This window comes from Pieris brassicae, chromosome 6, assembly GCF_905147105.1.
Source record: "Pieris brassicae chromosome 6, ilPieBrab1.1, whole genome shotgun sequence".
Lineage (NCBI taxonomy): Eukaryota > Metazoa > Arthropoda > Insecta > Lepidoptera > Pieridae > Pieris > Pieris brassicae.
The window spans coordinates 10,239,372-10,258,592 of record NC_059670.1 but is presented as its reverse complement, the minus strand read 5'-3'; the positions used below and the strand labels follow the sequence as shown (position 1 = coordinate 10,258,592).

The 19,221-nt window shown below is 33.1% G+C and overlaps 1 protein-coding gene across 1 annotated transcript in view; it reads left to right on the top strand.

Annotated features, from left to right (window-relative positions):
- The first annotated feature begins 2,421 nt into the window (after positions 1 to 2,421).
- Positions 2,422 to 19,221, top strand: part of LOC123711485 (BMP-binding endothelial regulator protein) — a 56,204-nt gene continuing 39,404 nt past the window's right edge. Inside the window, exon 1 of the mRNA XM_045664094.1 lies at positions 2,422 to 2,866. The gene's annotated coding sequence lies outside the window, so the exon portion shown is untranslated. The remainder of the gene's footprint in view (positions 2,867 to 19,221) is intronic.

The window sequence follows — 19,221 nt, the reverse complement described above, 5'->3', positions numbered from 1 at the left end:
AATCTTGAAAATTCGACAACCTACAACCAAGAATATTGTCTATTCTTCCATTAAAAAGTGGAATCGGTTATCTCATGTTGGAAGGGTTTCCAGCCGACACCTTTATTTTTTCAATTCGTGTATTTTAAAGTATGCGTAAACATTTATAAGACTGCTCAAATGCATAGGTTGTCTATACAATATCTAGACGAATGCAACGCAAATTATTTTTACACTTCCATTTCCAAACACGCACACGGAGCGCTGCTTAACCATCTCAAAAAGTTTCTTTTGATTTAACATTGTATTCTTGCCCATTAATTCTATAAGAAAATATTCTAAATACTCGAAGGTGTTGATTGCTATATATGCAATTCGTAAACAATTTTTTCACTCATTTTTTTAAATCATTTTTTATTTTACACGCGGAAATTAATACATCAATAAATTAGAAATATATTAATGACCTTTTATAACTCGATTTAAAATAACAAATCATTAATCAGCTAACTAAACAAACAGCGTTTTGACATCTATAAAATTGTGTTGAGTTATTGTCGTGTCATCGGGTTTAAATATTGTTCCTTCGTCAAGGAAAAGATTTATCAATCAGATAACAGATGAGATGAATATTAAAACATCGATAAGGTATTGCTACTTAAGAATTAGTAATAGATTAATGGTTGACAAGTATGACGTAGCAAGAGGCGCCGCGCTGATCGGATTTTCTTCATATTTCCATTAAGATTATTGCGATAAATAGTTGAAATATTTGAGAAGTATCATTGCAATAATAATTCAGTGGCGCTACAACCTGGGTCTTAGGTCTCATATTTTCAATTTTTTTCTTTAACAATTTTAATTTTTATGTACAAGTAGGTGATCAGCCTTCAGGCACATACCGATTTATGGATTTAAGTCTTCATTACGATGTTTTCCTTCACGAGCGAGTGTAAGAAGCGTTTTCAAGCAAAGCGGGAGATCGAAAAAACAAAATGTATTGATTGATTGTAGCGCGACTGAATTATGATTATGATTTTCTCAAATAATTACAAGTATTATTAACTAGTATTATTATTATTAATTATTTATTGAAATTCCGATGTCCGCGGCGCGTCTTGCTACGTCACAGATGTCAACCATTAATATATTACAAATTCTTCATTGAAATACAATTCACGCTAAAAGTAATTATTATCTATACCAAAGCTAGCATTTATCATGTTACCTAGAACTGATTTAGTTGTTCTTAATTGAATGCAAAGGCGCACCAACTATTATTTCTTAATAGTTTGTATCTCCCACATAACCTATTGAAGTACTTAGTCAATAGTCAAGGAAAGCTTGTTTCTAAACTGCGCCTTAATGTATATTTTGTATGGTTTTTACAAAAACGTATACATTTATACCATGAGAATGATAGTCTTAGATTTCTGTTACGTAATATTTTTTTAGACAAGTAGGTGAATCTTTTGTGTCTGTCACACGCCTTTCATATGCTGTTTACAGCGGGCAAGTGTTGATTGCGCATGAAGAAAAATTGTGGTCCAGCCGGCATTGAAATGCTCACCTCAAAGTAACAGCCGCAGCTCTTCTACAGCAGTCTGCGTAAAATGGTTGCCTTGCATCTAAATATAGTTTTGCCCGCTCAAGACTCTGAAAGATTCTCTTCTCGCAATGCAAACTTCTATAAGATCCAAGCATATGACTGAACGAAGAATAGGTGATGCTTGCCTTGGTCTCCGAAATGCCTCTTTAACTTAGCAATAAATTCACAAATGCGATCCGCTCCTGACCTCACCCACCAGTGATTTTTAGTTTCATAATACTTTTCCATTTAAAGGGCGTTCATAGGTCTACCTTAAATAGAAATCATGTAAGTCTTACTGATGTGTCATTATTGTCTTGTACTGTGTATGACAATTAAATTGTTAATACTTGATAAGGATTAGATACAAATGTAATTAATTATTTTACAATAGGCGTAAGATTAGGCGCCCAAATATCAAGAATAATACTTGCGTGCCACCACACTGCATTGTCGATCTTTTACAACGCATTTACTATATGGAGTGGTTGCACACAATAGTGGGCCAAATGTATGTGAAATTCCACTTATTTTAATAGGTTATTAAGACTATTTAATTAATATGCAAAAGCGCAGATAATACACGAGTGCAATGTGCAATACCTATATGACAGCTACACATCCTTCAGACTGACAACGACTTATCAATACTTATCTTTGACGTACTTATTTACGAGTCTTAAATATGTGTGGTCGATAATTGTAACTAAACAATGCAAGTGTGTGGTCCGATTGTTAAGCTGTGACAATTAGAATGATAGCAACCATAAAGCAGGATCTTTCTGCTTTAGTCATTATCCTTCAAAATTTTTTACGACCTAATCTCTATGAAAGGAGCAATGCGATCTAATGTAGATTTGTAATTTGAGATGAAGTTGTGGTCGCTCACCTTGACGTTTGCCCAGTTTCTGTTAAGAATTAAGTGTATTCGTTGCCGTTGTACGAAAATTTTGCTTTTTTGACATCTTCGACAGTTCTCAAGACCACCTGAATGTAAGGAGGTTTCTTATAGAGACTTCCTGTACGGCTGGCCATTGGTGCTGGAGAGATTAGTGAAGGAGGCTGTAGGAACTGGTCCGGCGCACGCGCGGGGAGTCGCGCCGCGGCCGGCGAGTTAGCCGACCGGCCACGGTACACTCAGTACTCGGCTCGCCTTGCCGCAACCAACTAGCGTTGGTGAGACCTTGCGATCAAACCTTAAAAAAAATCGCACGTGAGTTCCACTTGCTGCTCGTTTTTGTGATAGTGTCGGGTGTGAAGTTCTGTATTGTATATTGACGGGATTTCTCATTTGTTAAGGTAATATTTTAATTGTTAGTGTTTTTGTATAGTTTATTATTTAAATGGTTTTTGTAAATAACAGCTGTCCCTTAAAAATATATGTTAAAAATACAATATTCACGTTTTGCACAGTAATTCTTTATTCAAGGCTTCGGTAATTTTGCTTGACTTGCTAATTGATCCGGCATATTTTATTTTATAATCTACTTTAATGTTTAGTCATCGACGATAATCATTATAGAAATGATAATATGTTATGAATTAGAAAATAATTTAGACATTAACATAAATTTATTATGACGATTGTAAAAAAAGATTTAACGCAAAAGGTTAGTGTACTTTATAACTACAAAATATAGAAATAATTTTAAGGATTACCACACGTTTATCACAATTATGTTTAGATTAAAAATTGTAACTTCATTGTCCACGTTGTAATTCCTATTTATTTTGATTGGTCTTGTAAGATAATTAAATGTATTAAACTATTATACATTTATTTATATTCGGAAGCCTAATTCGGGCCATTTTATTTAGGGTTATTTAGATGTCGATAGTTAATCCGATAAATGGTGTTTGTCTTTCATTTCTATATTGGAAGCGATGCTATATAGTAAAGATCCTAATTATATATAATAAATAATTATATTTATTAAATTTTCAAATGTAATTAATGGACTTACAAAAATCCGAAAGATTAAATATTTTTTTAATGCCAAAACATCTCACTCCGTAAAATGGAAGCGTCGTGTTGAAACTCTAATATAATGTTTTTAAAAATGTTATATTTTTCATATAAAGGAATGTGTTTAAGCTATCTTCAGTATCAAATATAACGCCAACAAAAGCTTATAATTCTTTTTTGAGCCCTTATGGATAAGTGTCTTTAAAAAATCGTATGTTTTCATGGTAATATTTTAAAGGAATCACTCTTATACACGAGTGCTACAATTATAATTTTGGCGTTGAGTTATAATTGTGATCTTTCTTCAGCATTTTCATTACAGAAATACTTTCGTCGAATTGCAAACTAGGTTTTTTAAACAGCTATTGCAGAGATAAGAGAGGAATTGAATAATATGTAACAAATTTTCCTGTTTTTAATAAGTTCGTACGGCAATTCCAGTTTTTTAACTCTGTTCCTCGAATGAAGTCAAAACTTAAGTAAATGTTAATAAGGAAAACTAGCTGTATGACTTGTTGACTAAACGAATATTTAATAATGCAAAATAAAATCCTTAAACAAGCGCACATGGCTTAAACGTAAGGTCCTGTTTTCTATTTTTGGCAAAACACTACCCCTTGCCGCGAAATATGATTGAAGTGAAATTTCTTTATCGGCGTTGGAAAAAAAAATTATCGTCACATTTTTCCGTTACGCCCCATCTTTTTCTTGTCCCTACCACGGTTGATTTGAGAAGAGATTCGAAGCCATGACAAAAATATATAATAACAATAACAATTCTATTACAATTAATGATATTCTGTAATAATCTTAGTAGTAATGAGGTAAAAATGATATAATTGTATTATTTGTATTTATGTCTATGATAATAAAAGCCTTTTGTTAAACTTTATCTAATTTAACTTTATTTAACCAATTTTCGTAAAGTTGCATATAGTAGATCACTTTTCGAAAAATAAGGTGAAAGAAGTTCATACGTGTTCACTAGTACACGCACACATTTTCTTATAGTCTTAATACCGTATTAATTACCTTAATAAATATTGAAAGGAACTTCATTAAAAGGATCACGTTTATAACTTCTAACTGAAGAATAGTTACATTTAAAGATCAAAATTTAACTTAAGTTTTCCTATTTCCCACATTTTCCTAGTGTATGGTATTATGAATTATTTATATATTGGGAGAGTAGCTTAACTGAAACGTTGGCTGAAGTCCAAATAATATAAAGGCAGTGTTGGCCCATAGCCATGGTTTATTATCCCGTATATGACCCTTTCATATATCTCATAACATATAATATAGAGAAGTAATAAGGTTGTGCAATTAGTTTTTAATGACCTTTGTATGTTTATGGATGTAAGATATTATTGTAATTCCATTTGGAATACCTTTTTAATAAATAAACTTTATTATGAAGTATTTATCAGAAATTTATTGAAAAAAAAAATTTACTAGCTCAGTGGTAAAGCGTTTCTAGTGTGGTCGTGACTTCGGAGCTCCGCTGTGTTTTTCATGCTATGTAATTGACATTTGTTAAGACTAAAAAATCATTAAAATTTGTTAGGCTCAAAATCCTGGATTCAGTGCCTGACGAATTTTGTTGGGTACTAGGTATCTATCATCACCATCAAAATAATTCGGTATAATTGCACATTGGTTCTTTTTTTTTTTTTAATGTAATAGCAGGCAAACGGGCAAGAGGCTCACCTGATGTGAAGCGATACCGCCGCCCATGGACACTCACATTGCCAGAAGGCTCGCAAGTGCGTTGCCGGCCTTTCAAGAATTGGTACGCTCTTTTCTTGAAGGACCCTAAGTCGAATTGGTTCGGAAATACTTCAGTGGGCAGCTGGTTCCACATAGTGGTGGTGCGCGGCAAAAACTGCCTTAGAAAACGCTCAGTTGTGGACCGACGAACGTCGAGGTGATACGGATGGTATTTTGTATTTTGCCTTGACGTACGATAATGAAACTCAGCTGCGGGTATTAGACCGAACAACTCTTCTGAACACTCCCCATGGTAAATACGGTAGAAGATGCAGAGGGACCCAACATCTCTACGCAACGCCAAGGGATCAAGCCGCACGGAAAGTGATTGGTCGTCGACGATTCGAACCGCTCTTCGTTGAATACGGTCAAGTGGAAGGAGCTGGTACTGGGGAGCTCCCGCCCAGAGGTGAGAACAGTATTCCATGTGGGGCCGAATTTGCGCTTTATAGAGTTGCAAGCGGTGGCCCGGAGTGAAGTACCGTCTCGCCTTGCTGAGCACACCAAGCTTTTTGGAGGCTAATTTAGCCTTCCCTTCCAAATGACCGCGAAACTGGACGTTATTCGATATGTCAACGCCCAATATTCCGATGTTAGCTGAGGCTTTAAGGAGAGTGCCTTCAAAGAGGGGAGTAGCGACAAAGGGAGTTTTTTTAGCGGAAAACGCGCATACTTGTGTCTTCTTGGGGTTAAATTGGACTAGATTTAGTCTACCCCAGTCCGAGACTCCACGTAAAAGAGTTTCGACTTCAGACACAAGTTTGTTCCGGCACTCATCAACAACAGCCCGAGAAATACCTGCCCGGCCCGTGTAAAAGGTATCTTGTCGTCTCAGCGTAAACATAATATGACAGGAAGAGTCGAAAGACAATTTTAGTTAAAAGAAAGCAATTGCCGATTTTTGAAACCTAGAATCCGAGCAATTGCTCAGTTAAAATTATTAATAATAAAAGCTAAATTACTATTTATTACCCACTCACGTAACAACATTGCAATGATTTGCCATATAACTCTTATTAAATATAAAATAATTTTTAAGTAGTCGATAAATTTTCTACAAAACTAAATGATTACATAAAAAAGCAATTAATGTTTTCGGGAATTGAACCCAGGATTACAAGCCATGCGTAAACCATTACCATAATATCGAAATGTGGTACTTTGTTTAAATAAATATATAATGACACTTTCTAGGCGCTGATAGGCGACTCAGAAATGTCTGCAATACAACACAGAAACACGTAATATACAAAAAATATCTATGACGAACTGTTTCACCACATTCAGTGAAATTGTATGAGTCATATTTCAGTAGACTTCAGATGTTACCCTTACGCACAATATTAGTAATACACAACACTTTAATCGCATCCGGACTCCATAAATAGAATCTCTTCACTGATACGATTGTTGTGAATATTTAAAAATTCTGACTCACATTTGACAATGCGAGAATTCGTGTGACCATGATTGGTAATGGTAAAGCTCTCATAAGTATTAAGCTTACAAAATATATTTTATTTTTTTTGTCTGATAATAATAAATCTTTTACTTGGAAAGGGAGTGGTATATTTGTAATACAATTAGTCCAGTCAAATAAGCAAATGAAAAAATATCATGAATCATTCTTAAATAGATTATGTTATATTCTACGTCAGTATATCCAAACTTATAACTAGTAGTGCACACATTGGAAAAAAATGTCTTAAATGCCGACTCGTAAACCATTTTTCTTTTGATATTTGTTTTCGCTATTTTACCTTTATCTTTGTTCAAACAGTATTTAGTTCTTAAATAAATCATCATTATTCAGTATTTATATGTTTGATAAATACTAAAGTAATCTACTTGGTTTCACAATAAAATTTTACTAACATTTTTTCATTTTATGTTTAAAATAATATGAATAAATGTAATATTTTAATGTATGTGTTATACACATTGTATAACTATTCGGCTAATCACACTACCACTTGGTACATCACCCTATAGCCTAGTGGAGACACATGTCGTTTTCTATATGTAAAAATACTTAAAATTGTATACAGATGAGACTATCAAATATCAATTTTATAAAACATTGATATACTTTTCCTTTCTGTGCTGACAAACTATTATCATAGTTAAGGCTTAGTGCTTTTCTATCTACCACACGCCCGATTTACTACAATAAATGCAAAAAAAAAATAACAAACTGGGCGATTTACTTTGACAAAATATCGTAAAAAAAATAATATAATATGAAATTATTATCACAAAGATAATTTTATTTTATAGTGATAGTATAATACGTGAGCCTATTTAATAACCTTGTTTTATTATTATTTATTTAACAAACAGCCCCCCGTACTCTACAAGAATCTTTGTACAATAAATTCATACATACTTGTAAGCTTAAAGTTTCAATAAACAACAAGGAACTTAAGCTTTAAGCTAAAAAGTCTGTTTAAAATACACAAATATATAAGTGTAGATTATATATCATAAATATAACGTTTTACTAACATTATTTAAATGGAATTTACATATGGGAAACAGCGTATGAAGCTATTTAAAAAGCTCGTAAAGTTTTCCCCATAAACATTTAAATACTCCGAACATAACTAATTAACGCTAACATAAGGCTAGACCAACTCTTGTTCTGTTGGACGAAGTCATTAATATCTTTTGACAGATTTACACGCCACCTCTTGTCTGGCAAAATGCGGTGAGATTTGCAATTTTATGTAAAGGGAACCAGAAATTTCATCTTTAGTATAGATGCTTTTTGTATCCGTTAATGGCATTTCACAATCTTCTATCTATTATGTTTTTTTTAATTTTTGTACACTTTTTTAATCTGTGTTGAATGATCTTAATTGGTACATAAGGTACTATGTATATAGATTTGAAGACCGGCATTATCATTAGAAATATTGTTATATATATATACTTTTTAGTACAATGCAGCCGAATTTATTAGAAATGCATTTATTTAATAACTGTAAGTATTCTTGTAGACCACATATTTCATTATCCCCTTTGTCTATTATGTTCTGTAATTTCAAACAATTTTGTAATGAACTATGTGCCAAATGCTATCTTGTTTATACAGACCTAGGTCTAGGACGCGTCATGAAATCTTTTCGACATAAATATAGTTAATTCAAGCGAACTAACTATATTTTTTGATAACGATATTGTAACAAGGACTTTTTATTTTAAAATAACAATTAATTTTGAGAAATATAATTTGTATGACTTATGAGACAATAATTTGAAGAATTCGATATTATCAGTGTCTCATCGACTGATTGTGTTTGTTGAAACGATATCTCAATTGCCTCTTGATTACGGCGAAATTCCACAAGTGGGAGCATACGTCATCGATTTAGATTTTTCATAATAATTGTTTGTATTATTCATATTGATAATAAGTCGAATACTTACATAAATGTAATTATAATTAAATTATATAAAATAAAACAGTGGGGCTAAAACCTTTTTAGGTCTGGGCCACAGATTTCTGTAACTGACTCATGATCATTTGTAAATTTAATAGGCAAGTAGGTTAGTACTTATTAGCCTTCTGTGTTTGACATACGCCGACAATTTTTTGGGTCTAAGGCTAGCTGGTTTTCTTCACCGTTCGAGCGAATGGTAAATGTCTTCACAGAAAGAAAGTCCATTGCCACAGCCGGCGATCGAACCTACGACCACAGGGATGAGAGTCGATGCTGAAGCTACTAGGCCAACACTGCTATTTTTTTCATAATCATTTTATATTATGTTTTAAATATTTTGTCAAACATCATCGGGGTAAAATAATAAAAACCTTTTATTTCAGACACTACATAAATACATTGATATTTCTATAATCTAATTCATTGCTATCTGTGTGTTTTTTTTGCCTCGTCCAAATCCCGCCATTTCTGTCTGCACTGTGTCACTCTCTACCTTCAGCTGTTTCCGTCAATTTGAGCCATCCACTTTCTAAGTTGTCTTCTAAGTCTTCCTCCCTTTCGTTTGCTGTACCATGGGCATCAGTTTAATACTTCGTTGCTCCGCTTTTCTGTTCCTTTCGCAATGTACTTATTTCCACCTAAGTTTATTTATTTTTATTCTGACTTCTGCTATCTTACCTATTGTCCTTAATGATGTATTTGTTATTTTATAAAATCTTCTCATCCCTATCATACATCATTTCTTCTTTAGGTATTATTAATGGATTTTCATGAAGTTATGGAGTAATTACGAAAAAGTGGCTTAGAATATGAACCATAGAAAATTTAATAAGAATATTTAAGTGGTTTACTTTGGACATTTCTAGGCTTAAACGCTACCTATCCCGAGGTTTAAGGGTCTTTGAGATGAAAAGACAGAGCGAACTTTGACTCCGTTATGTCCAAATTCTATATATTTTTGACATACTGAAATCATGTGGAATTCAAACTGAAGCCCGATAGGTCAAAAATCTTTACGATGTTGGCAACTCCGCCCAAACGGACAGTCCGTCAATCTTCCGCGTGTTTCAGCCAATGATGAAAAAGTTAAATGTAGTTGGGATAAAAGTTTTAGAGATTTTAATAAATTCAAGAGAACTTCAATAATTTCTAACAAATATGATAATATTTACAATTAGCAAAAAGATTATTGGTTAAACCAGAAATGATATATTTCATGAAATATTTCTATAGGTAGGATTTACCACAGATTACAAAAACTAGTTGCAACTTGATAGAGGAATTAAAAACAGATAAGATAAAAATATATCTAATTTAAATAAATTGGTTTACAGCTCTACAATTATTTCTTTCATTTTCTGTGAGATTTTTATATCCGTATTGATAATTTTGTCACGTGTCCAGATGATGTTTTCTTTTTCTTTTTTATATGTTATTGTCGAATAATTAATTTAAAAGACTTTAATTAGCGCCTGCGAACTTGAAACCCAAAAGTCTTATCCAAAGGGAACAATATGGAAGTTCGAGGCTTGAACGACTCTTTTATTTGCCGCTATTTTTCTATATCTAATTTTGCATTTGTTTCGTACATTCCAAGTTTTCATGATATTTATATGTACATCGAAAGAGCTACACTTAAATTGGATTACGATGTCGTCATTAATGTTCTTTGTTAGAGAGTGGAAGCGCTAAGCAGTAACCGAGTTATTGGAGAGTCGCTCGCGTATGAATATTGTAAACAAAAAAGTGTTACTGATGTAGCCTGGGCGTATTTCGCGAGACGCGTAACAGACCATTTGTTAACTACTTTTTTTATTTTATTAAAGTATTCCTACAGCTACTCATTAAACAATATTTAAACAATTACATTATACACAAAAGCCAAAAACGGAATTATTTATACAAAAAATATAACATAGTACAAATTCATACTAAATTCTAGATTATAAGTTCTAAGATTCATTGTTATAATAAATATTTAACAAAGCCATTTTAATAAAAGATACCAGAGTTTTTAAATATTTTTTAAGCATTCTTTAGTCACATTAAATATATATCTATTTTATTGTTATTAGTTTATTGTTATAAATATATTGCATATTTTTAGTAAAAATTTGAGAGATAGAAAAAGTCCTTGTTACAATGGCAGTAAAGTATTATAAAAAAAAGAAACCTAATTGTTGGACCAATAATTGACTCGTGTATCCAATACATTTTTGACGTAGGTGTGTCATAAGTCCTGTTTCTGAAGGTTATTTTATTTCTCCACTGTTTTAACATCGTGGTAAGTGTCAGTTGTAGTCCAAGTAAACTCCAGTTAGGAAATTTAAACTAGGTGTACCTCGAAGAATAGCTCGTTACGATCATGATTGTGTAATTAACTTGCGACATTTTCTAGTTCATTGCTTATATTTGTGTGAGTTTCGCTACTTGAAATCCATAGAACTTATTATACTTGTATTACATAAAATTCACGTACAATTTATACTTAAAAGTACTCTATAGTAGTAAGTAAGTTGATTATTTTCATGCAATTCATGTAAAGTAGGGTTTCCAAAAATTTAAAGGCATAAAAACACAGTACTAATACTGTCGATAAATTTTTGATTTCACCGAAATAGATTCCTAAAATCTAGGAGCAACTTATTTCAACCACGGAAGGTTTGAAATTCAAGTACAGATATTAAAAACTATTAAATCATATCTTTATTAGTAATCATAACAATCAAATGTATAGTATTTACAATTTTCTTAACCTACATAGTAATAATAAAAAATTGTGTACGCTGGCAGCATTTCCTCGCTGTATTGCGATACTTATTCGTTGAGCGAGGAATTCACCAGGTCTAGTTCGTTCATTTTCTGTAAGATTTTTGTATTGATAATTTTATCATGTGTCAAGATGATGTTTTCCCTTTCTTTTTTGTATGTTATTGCGGAATAATTAATTTAAAAGATCTATATTACATTTAAGTATTTACAACACCCTTAACCTCCAAAATAATAATAAGGAAAATATTTATAAATTGTAAATTAAATCAAATTTAAAAAGTTTGGTTCCTGTGGCAGTGCACTTCCACCCACCAAACTATTCGATGAGGAAGGAAAGCACCAGGTAAGCACAAAGCACAGTAAAGCACATACTATCTACGAGGTGCGAACTTAAATCTTTAATTAGCGCCTGCGCACTTGAACCCAACGGCCCGAGAGTCCGAAGAAATAAAATAACAATAAATTTCCAATTTAAATTTTATTTTCATAGACAAACGAAGAAATATAATCACTTATCAAATTATAATAATCTTGTAACGTTTTATCATAATTTTACACGTGTCAATATCGCGTGTCGCTCAGCTGCTTTTAACACTTGGGTCCATTTTATTTAGAAATGTTGTGAAATATCAATTGTCATACTGTTAACAATCTTTGTTATTTTAAATGTAGGTTTAATTTACTAACTTACATGAAAAGTACAGATACATATACATTACTGTTAACATTATTTATTATGTCTGTAACGAGCGCCTCGAGCAACAAGCGATCTCTTCCAGACAACCCTAGTAAAAAAAGGGTTAAAGTGACTTCTTGCATACATAAATTAAGAAAAAATACAAAATGACAATGTAAATTCTACATTGTATAATTATACAATTCCTAAAATGAAATCTAAAAAAAAATCGAGGTAAATGTTAAAGTTCATGAATTAAAAAATACAATTAAAAAATAATAAAATACATCAATTGCTTACGAATAGGTAAGTTGATGATATTAAGTGATACCGCCGACCATGGACACTTACATTTCCAGGAGGCTTGCAAGTGCGTTGCCGGGGTTTTAATAATTGTACATGTAGAGAGTTTAAGATATTTAAGAGGTCGGGAATGGAATCGTATTTCACTCAAAATGAGCTGGAAGATACAATTTCGTAAAATCATAATTAATTTTATACCGAAGTTAAATCAATGAACTCACCCATAATTTTACGGTGTGGCTACTGTTGAATGGAGTGTAAAAATGTTGGTTTTGGCTCGGCGACAATCTGGCTGCGTGGGCCTATCAGTAGCACCGAGGTCACCCGCTCACCCCACTATCGCTTGTGCCTCATTAACTCTATTAATAAATAATTCATCTTGTGTCCCTATTGTTCTGCAAAATTTTTCATTGAGAACTCGTGCTTTCGACGTATTGTCGCTTGTTTGTTCTTTTTACGTCTCACGCGTGTGTTTAAAGAAGTGCAGGCCAATGAACCGCGGTTCAAGGCAGCTGTAACTGTCTTGATTTTGTACTTATTTATATGAGTTTAAGCTGTAGTGCTTCGGAGTGATTACAGTAGATTTACTGTAATGATTGGGTCCTTGTTAACTGTAAAACATTTGTATAATTCATTGCGGTTGGCCCCAAACAGACAGTATTTTGAAAAACAACCAATCGATACTATCGAATCGATATATTGAGAAGAAAGATGTGTAATTTTGTAATGAATAAACGTTAAATATATAATGGCGCTACAACCTTTGTAGTCTGGTTAGATTTATATTTCTGCTCCGTGATCATTTCATTTTCAACGTGGACTTTTTGATCTCAAACATACCGGTTTCCTCACGATGTTTTCCTTCGCTGTACGAGAGTGTTAAATTCGTGCATAGACAGAAAGTACATTGCACAGCCAGGGATCGAACCTACGATTCGAAGGAGTCGCCGGTGAAACCTCTAGCCCTGTAGCAATTTTAAGCTTTCACAGTTAAGAGGTTATATCAACTTAGGATATATCTCCAAAATAGTTTTAAATTTCAATATATATTTTAAATCCAGCCACGCGAAACCTATAAGACGTCTAATAATCTACTGTATTATCAGGAATCTACAGTACTTTTAAGAAGCAACGTCATTTTATACTCGATCTGTTGCACCGAGGCACAATAACATTCCTGTCTTGAGCTTATTAAAGCGGTGCAGTTAACTTTTAAATGAATATTATCATTGAATGGCCAACATATAAGGAAACTACTAATCATCGAACGCTTTACTTTTATAGCAACATGCGGAATTTATATACAAAAATATCTCGTTTAATCTGTCTTGTTATTAGATTTATACAACGTGTTTCTAACGCGTAATTTATTGCACAATTTACCTTAAATTAGTTTTGTATGTTGCGAGTTGTTTTTCTAATATATATCAACGCATGACTTGTTGCGATACCATCGACTACAAATGACATACGCACATTTTTAGTCTGTGCTTAAAAACCAAATACATTTCATAACCAAATACACAGACAAAAAATGTGCATATTAATTGTAGTATCTGTAATTTAATATTAAAGTATTAATCTGTTGAAATTGAGAAATATTTTCTGGTTTCTTCCTTTTTTGATGTACACAAAATGGAACCTCATTTCCCGGTAAAACATATTATCTCACTTTAATATATAATCAATGTAGTACAAATAATATTACTATGTTAAAGTACTGGATAAATATGCAAAGCTGTTTTAACCTAATTAAGTCATAATACGTTAAAAATTTAATGTACACTAAGGGTGTTCTGTGCACTAAATTTTTATCGTTGGAAATACCTATGAATCATACTTTTTAGTTCTTTGTCTTTCGCAAATGCAATGACTAATGAATTGAATCGGTATTTTAAATGTTATAATTTAATAATGTATAAATTGTGTTTTTGAAAAAACAAATTAGGCTTGTATTCATATGGACAGAAGAACAAAAGAATGGCTGGCATTAATTATATTTATTAACTTTTAAAGGAATATTATTTTCATTGTTTAAAATAGTTTTTCCACAACTAAGCGTGTTCCAAGGCAGTTTTTACCACCACCACTATATGGAACCAGTTGTCCACTGAAGTATTTCCGAACCAATTTAACTTAGGGTCTTCCAAGAAAAGATCGTACTAATTCTTGAAAGGCAAAGCACTTGCGAGCCTTCTGGCAATGAAAGTGGCCATGGGCGGCGGTATCACTTAGCATCTGGTGAGCATCCTGCCTGTTTGCCTCTTATTACATATATAAAAAGAAACATTTCAAGAAAAACCGTACTAATTCTTAAAACGTACTTCCGAGTCCTCTGACAATGTCATTTTGGCCAAAATAAACAACTATAAGTTTGCTACAATATTATACTTTATCACCAAATCTAAATTTATTAATTTATATGTCATTAAACATTAACATTTGCATTTGGGTTAGCGGCTAACTTCACTCACAAATTTTTGTTTACAAAGAACGCTTAATGGATATGTTATGTTCAGTCCTGTTAATTGAATTAGCCACTCGAAGTTGCCTCTCATTCAACAGCTCATTGTTTAACGCAATGAATGCTCTATTAGCGATAATGGCTTTTAATATTTAAATTTGGAAACTGCTTGCAAAAAGGGGTGTGGCTATACGTACTAGCAAATGCCCGTGGTTAAAAAACAAAGCTTTTACTATCCAAGGTCCTCTTTGTTAAATGTTATATTGAATAAAGCTTTTGTTGTGTAAAAACCTTTTGTCCTTACCATTTAGCATTTAAATATAATCTTAAAGTTTCGGTGAACATGTAGCATATCTCATTATATTTTCCTTACTAAGTGAGCGGTTTGCTCGATCTAATTTTGCCATTACAAACAAAAGATAATTATGGATTCTTCTCCAATATTTGCCGAGATAATCTCACTGCAGCGGCTGACGATAGTGGTTATCGTAGTGAGATCAGTTTTATTTTAGGAGAACTCACCACATCGGAACCAGTGTTTTTGCATACAAATGTCTCTTGATGTCACGCGAGTGGCTATATACCGTGATCACAAAGCGTGACTTGGAGCCATGATCCTATAATTGGCAGATCCAAGCCGCTAACCTAACCGAATAATGGGCCGAGCAGGTAAACGAAAACAAGGAAGCGAACACGGAACTACACCCTACGGTGGTCCCGCCCTTCGAGCGAACTTGTTGAGCAAAAAACCCGATCTCGTTTCGAGTACAGTTAGGTGAAGCATTAAGTAATCTGAGCTGAGAGAGCCGAGATAATGTTGCACGTGAAATATATCCGAGAGTTTTTATTGCGGCCGCGTTCCGCGGGACTGGTATGTGCAAAGAAATTCACTTCGACCTTGCGTATTGTTACTGTGAAAGTACCACTTGGTTGAAGCCATTTTTCTTTCGCAATAATATTATTAACTGTGATTTATATATCTTATAGAATATCGATATATTACGTCTAACTGACTCTTGCCAGCTTTTGAAGGATACATGGCTGGAAATAACTATGATCTACTAAACTAATAAAATTGTGTGCTTGCTTGAATGCTATCTCAGGAACAATTGTGTCTGAGAAAGACTACGACATCGCAAAGACCAATAACAGTAATAGTTAAAGGATAAAGTCATTCAGAAGCGTGAAAAATTATAGTAGCTGATCGCCAAACTTCGAAAGGATGACACTTTAAGAAGACCAAAGATAATATTACAAAAACGGTAATTCGATTCAGTTACAAGCGCTGCGTATAGGGCGTTTAAGTAAAAAGGGAAGTAAGGCGGAATTAAAGAAAAACATTACATACTAACATTTTTATGTTCAAAAAAAATATTATGCATATTGTCTTGTTTACGAAAGCGTTTTTAGAAACTTGATAAGATTTTTTGTTCAAATACGTCTATTTCTTGCACGAAAATCGAGGGCGAACGAAACGAAAATTTCTGATAAAATATGGTAAAGAAATATATTTTCTTTATCCCTAATTTACATACAATTTTATTGAATATTAATACCATAAAATACGTGACATGAATTGTGTCACCAGTTGTAAATATTTGTTAAGTTATCAAGTAGGTACGATAAACAAATCAAGCCGGAAACGTATTTTTATCATTAAATATCTATTTTATTTAGGGCTGAACTAAAAATACCTGGAATTAATTTCATATAAAAAATTATACTAAATATACATGCCGAAATCTCGTTTAATTCGCATGTTATGGAATCCTAGGGTTTTTTTTATAGAAGAGCGGGCAAACGAGCAGGAGGCTCATCTGATATTGAGTGATATCGCCGCCCATAGACGCTCTCAATGTTAGAGGGCCCGCGAGCGAGTTGCCGGCCTCTTAAGAATTGGTACGCTCTTTTCTTAGGACCTAAATCGAGTTGGTTCGAAAATACTTCAGTGGGCAGCTGGTTCCACATAGTGGTGATGCGCGGCAAAAACTGCCCTAAAAACTCTCAGTCGGGGTGATACGGGTGGAATATTTTATTATGTTTAGACAGCCAAAACTCAGCTGCAGGTATCCGAACAACTCCTCTGAACACTCTTCGTGGTAAAAGATGCAGAGAGACCCCACGTCTTCATGCAACACCAACGGATCAAGCCGCTCGGAAAGGGATTGGTTGTCGACGATTCCATGCACTCTTTCTTCTATTTAAAAACTTAAAAGATTTTAATGTAATAGAAATATAATATTTGTATTAAAGGTCCTAGCTTTGCAATCGTTAATATTTCGTAGTAGCATTTGCTGCAGAGGCGTACTTGCATAACCAAAGACAATTCATTTGGTTAATTGCCTCTGTCATTACCTTACCCTTCGATAGGACGCTTTAAGATTTCTTATAGTTCTTTTTAATTAGTTAATTTGTGATCAAAATGTATGTGTTATTAAATGTATATCATATAAGATATTTTTTTATAACAATCCTTAACTATACTGTTTTTGTTTTGGAGCTTTTTCGTTTTCAAACTGACTCTTTCATCCGAAGGACCAACATCGCCCCAAAAACGAACTATGCTGAATCTAAACAAAAATAACACGTAATTGTAATTCTTTCGGTTGAAATCCCTTCGTTACATGCATGATTCTATTTAAAAGTTCGCGAGGTATATAGAAAATGAAGATAGCAAATATGATAGAATAAAATAGATATAATAATAAACGCAAGCAAATTTTGAAATCCGGTCTTCATCGTAAGGGCTTGTAAATTTAAACACGCCTTTGCGTGAGTCTGACCTATAACGTGGATTAAAAAATTAAACAGTTATTTCATAATGTCAGACATTAATAATAATACATATTGCGTTTTAAGTAATTAAAGGTACACGCCCACTGCTAACTAAAGCTGTGTCATGATGTGACAAACAACTTTATATTATAAAGGTTTACACATTACTATGAAATTGCCCAAATATTAAAAGCTAACCTCTCCACGCGTAGTTAGTATCCGTTTATGCCAGATTCTGGTAAGATAAACTCCTTCGGCATGATACGAACAATTACGGACTGTCCCCTTAATAAACATCTCTTTGTCCTTGGCGCGACAGACAGTCCCAGAGTTAGTTACAGCGCAGAGGAATCAGTCACGCAAGTATGCCGTGCGTGGCTTCCCACGGAACAGAAATCCTCGGACCAGTGAGGTCACTCCGTAAAGCCTGCGAAGTGCCCAGGAAACCTCTGAGATTCTGAAAGGAGCTAGGCTGGTCTAATTAGCCAGGAATTTACGCACAGTTGGCGTCAAAGAGCGGAAACTGAGTCCACACTACGTACATACTTTTGAGTGACTCCTTTAAGTATAACATATTGTTTATTTTAATTGACCTTAAACGAGAATTGTCAAAAGTTTACTCATATGCCTTGAGGATTCTAAAGGAATTTTTATTTTAGTTAGGCTTACTTTATCTAAACAACATTTTTAACCACTTACTTAAAAATAAAATTATACTATATTCAAAACTTTTTACTTTTACAAACAATCTAAAACAATATGTTCTCAACCTGTATTCTGAAACGGATAGTATTCTTCTTGTAGTAGTAGTGTAATTATAAAATTCTAAGTTTTATGTAGAATATATTGAGACAAGTATATAAAATAATTAATATATCAAATGTAAGAGCTACTCTCTCCCACGACAGTGTAATAAAGATATTATTTTTATTTTCTTTCGAGTAAAAACTACTTTACTACAATGCACTATGTGAACACAAAACTATATTATGGAGTTAATGTGTAAAATAAAAGACGCTTCCCGTTTGTGATTGTTCAGAAACATCTCTAATCATAAACATGATGACATAATGTGTTTCCGTTTTCCTAGTTACAACCAAAAATTTCGCAAATTTCTACTTCAGACGCTTACAATAAATAATATACTAGCTTGTTCTAAAGTAAGAAAATTGGGTTGGAATTTGATTATCAGAATTAATTTCCTAATTGGAAATCATCGAAGGTTTCATTAGTGGTGACTAGTGCTAATTATGTCGTCACGATGTTAAGGTCTTTGTTTATAAAATATGTCTTTAAAATATGCCAGCCAGCCCAGAGTTCGTTTACGATACAAACTAGATTATTGGCAAATATTAGTCGCATATAGTTAGCGATCGGAGATCCTGGGTTCATCGAAAAATTATTAATCACCATTTACAATCATTTAACAGTATTTATTTCAACATAAATTTTTCTATGCCCGAGCAAATATTGTTTAATTATTGA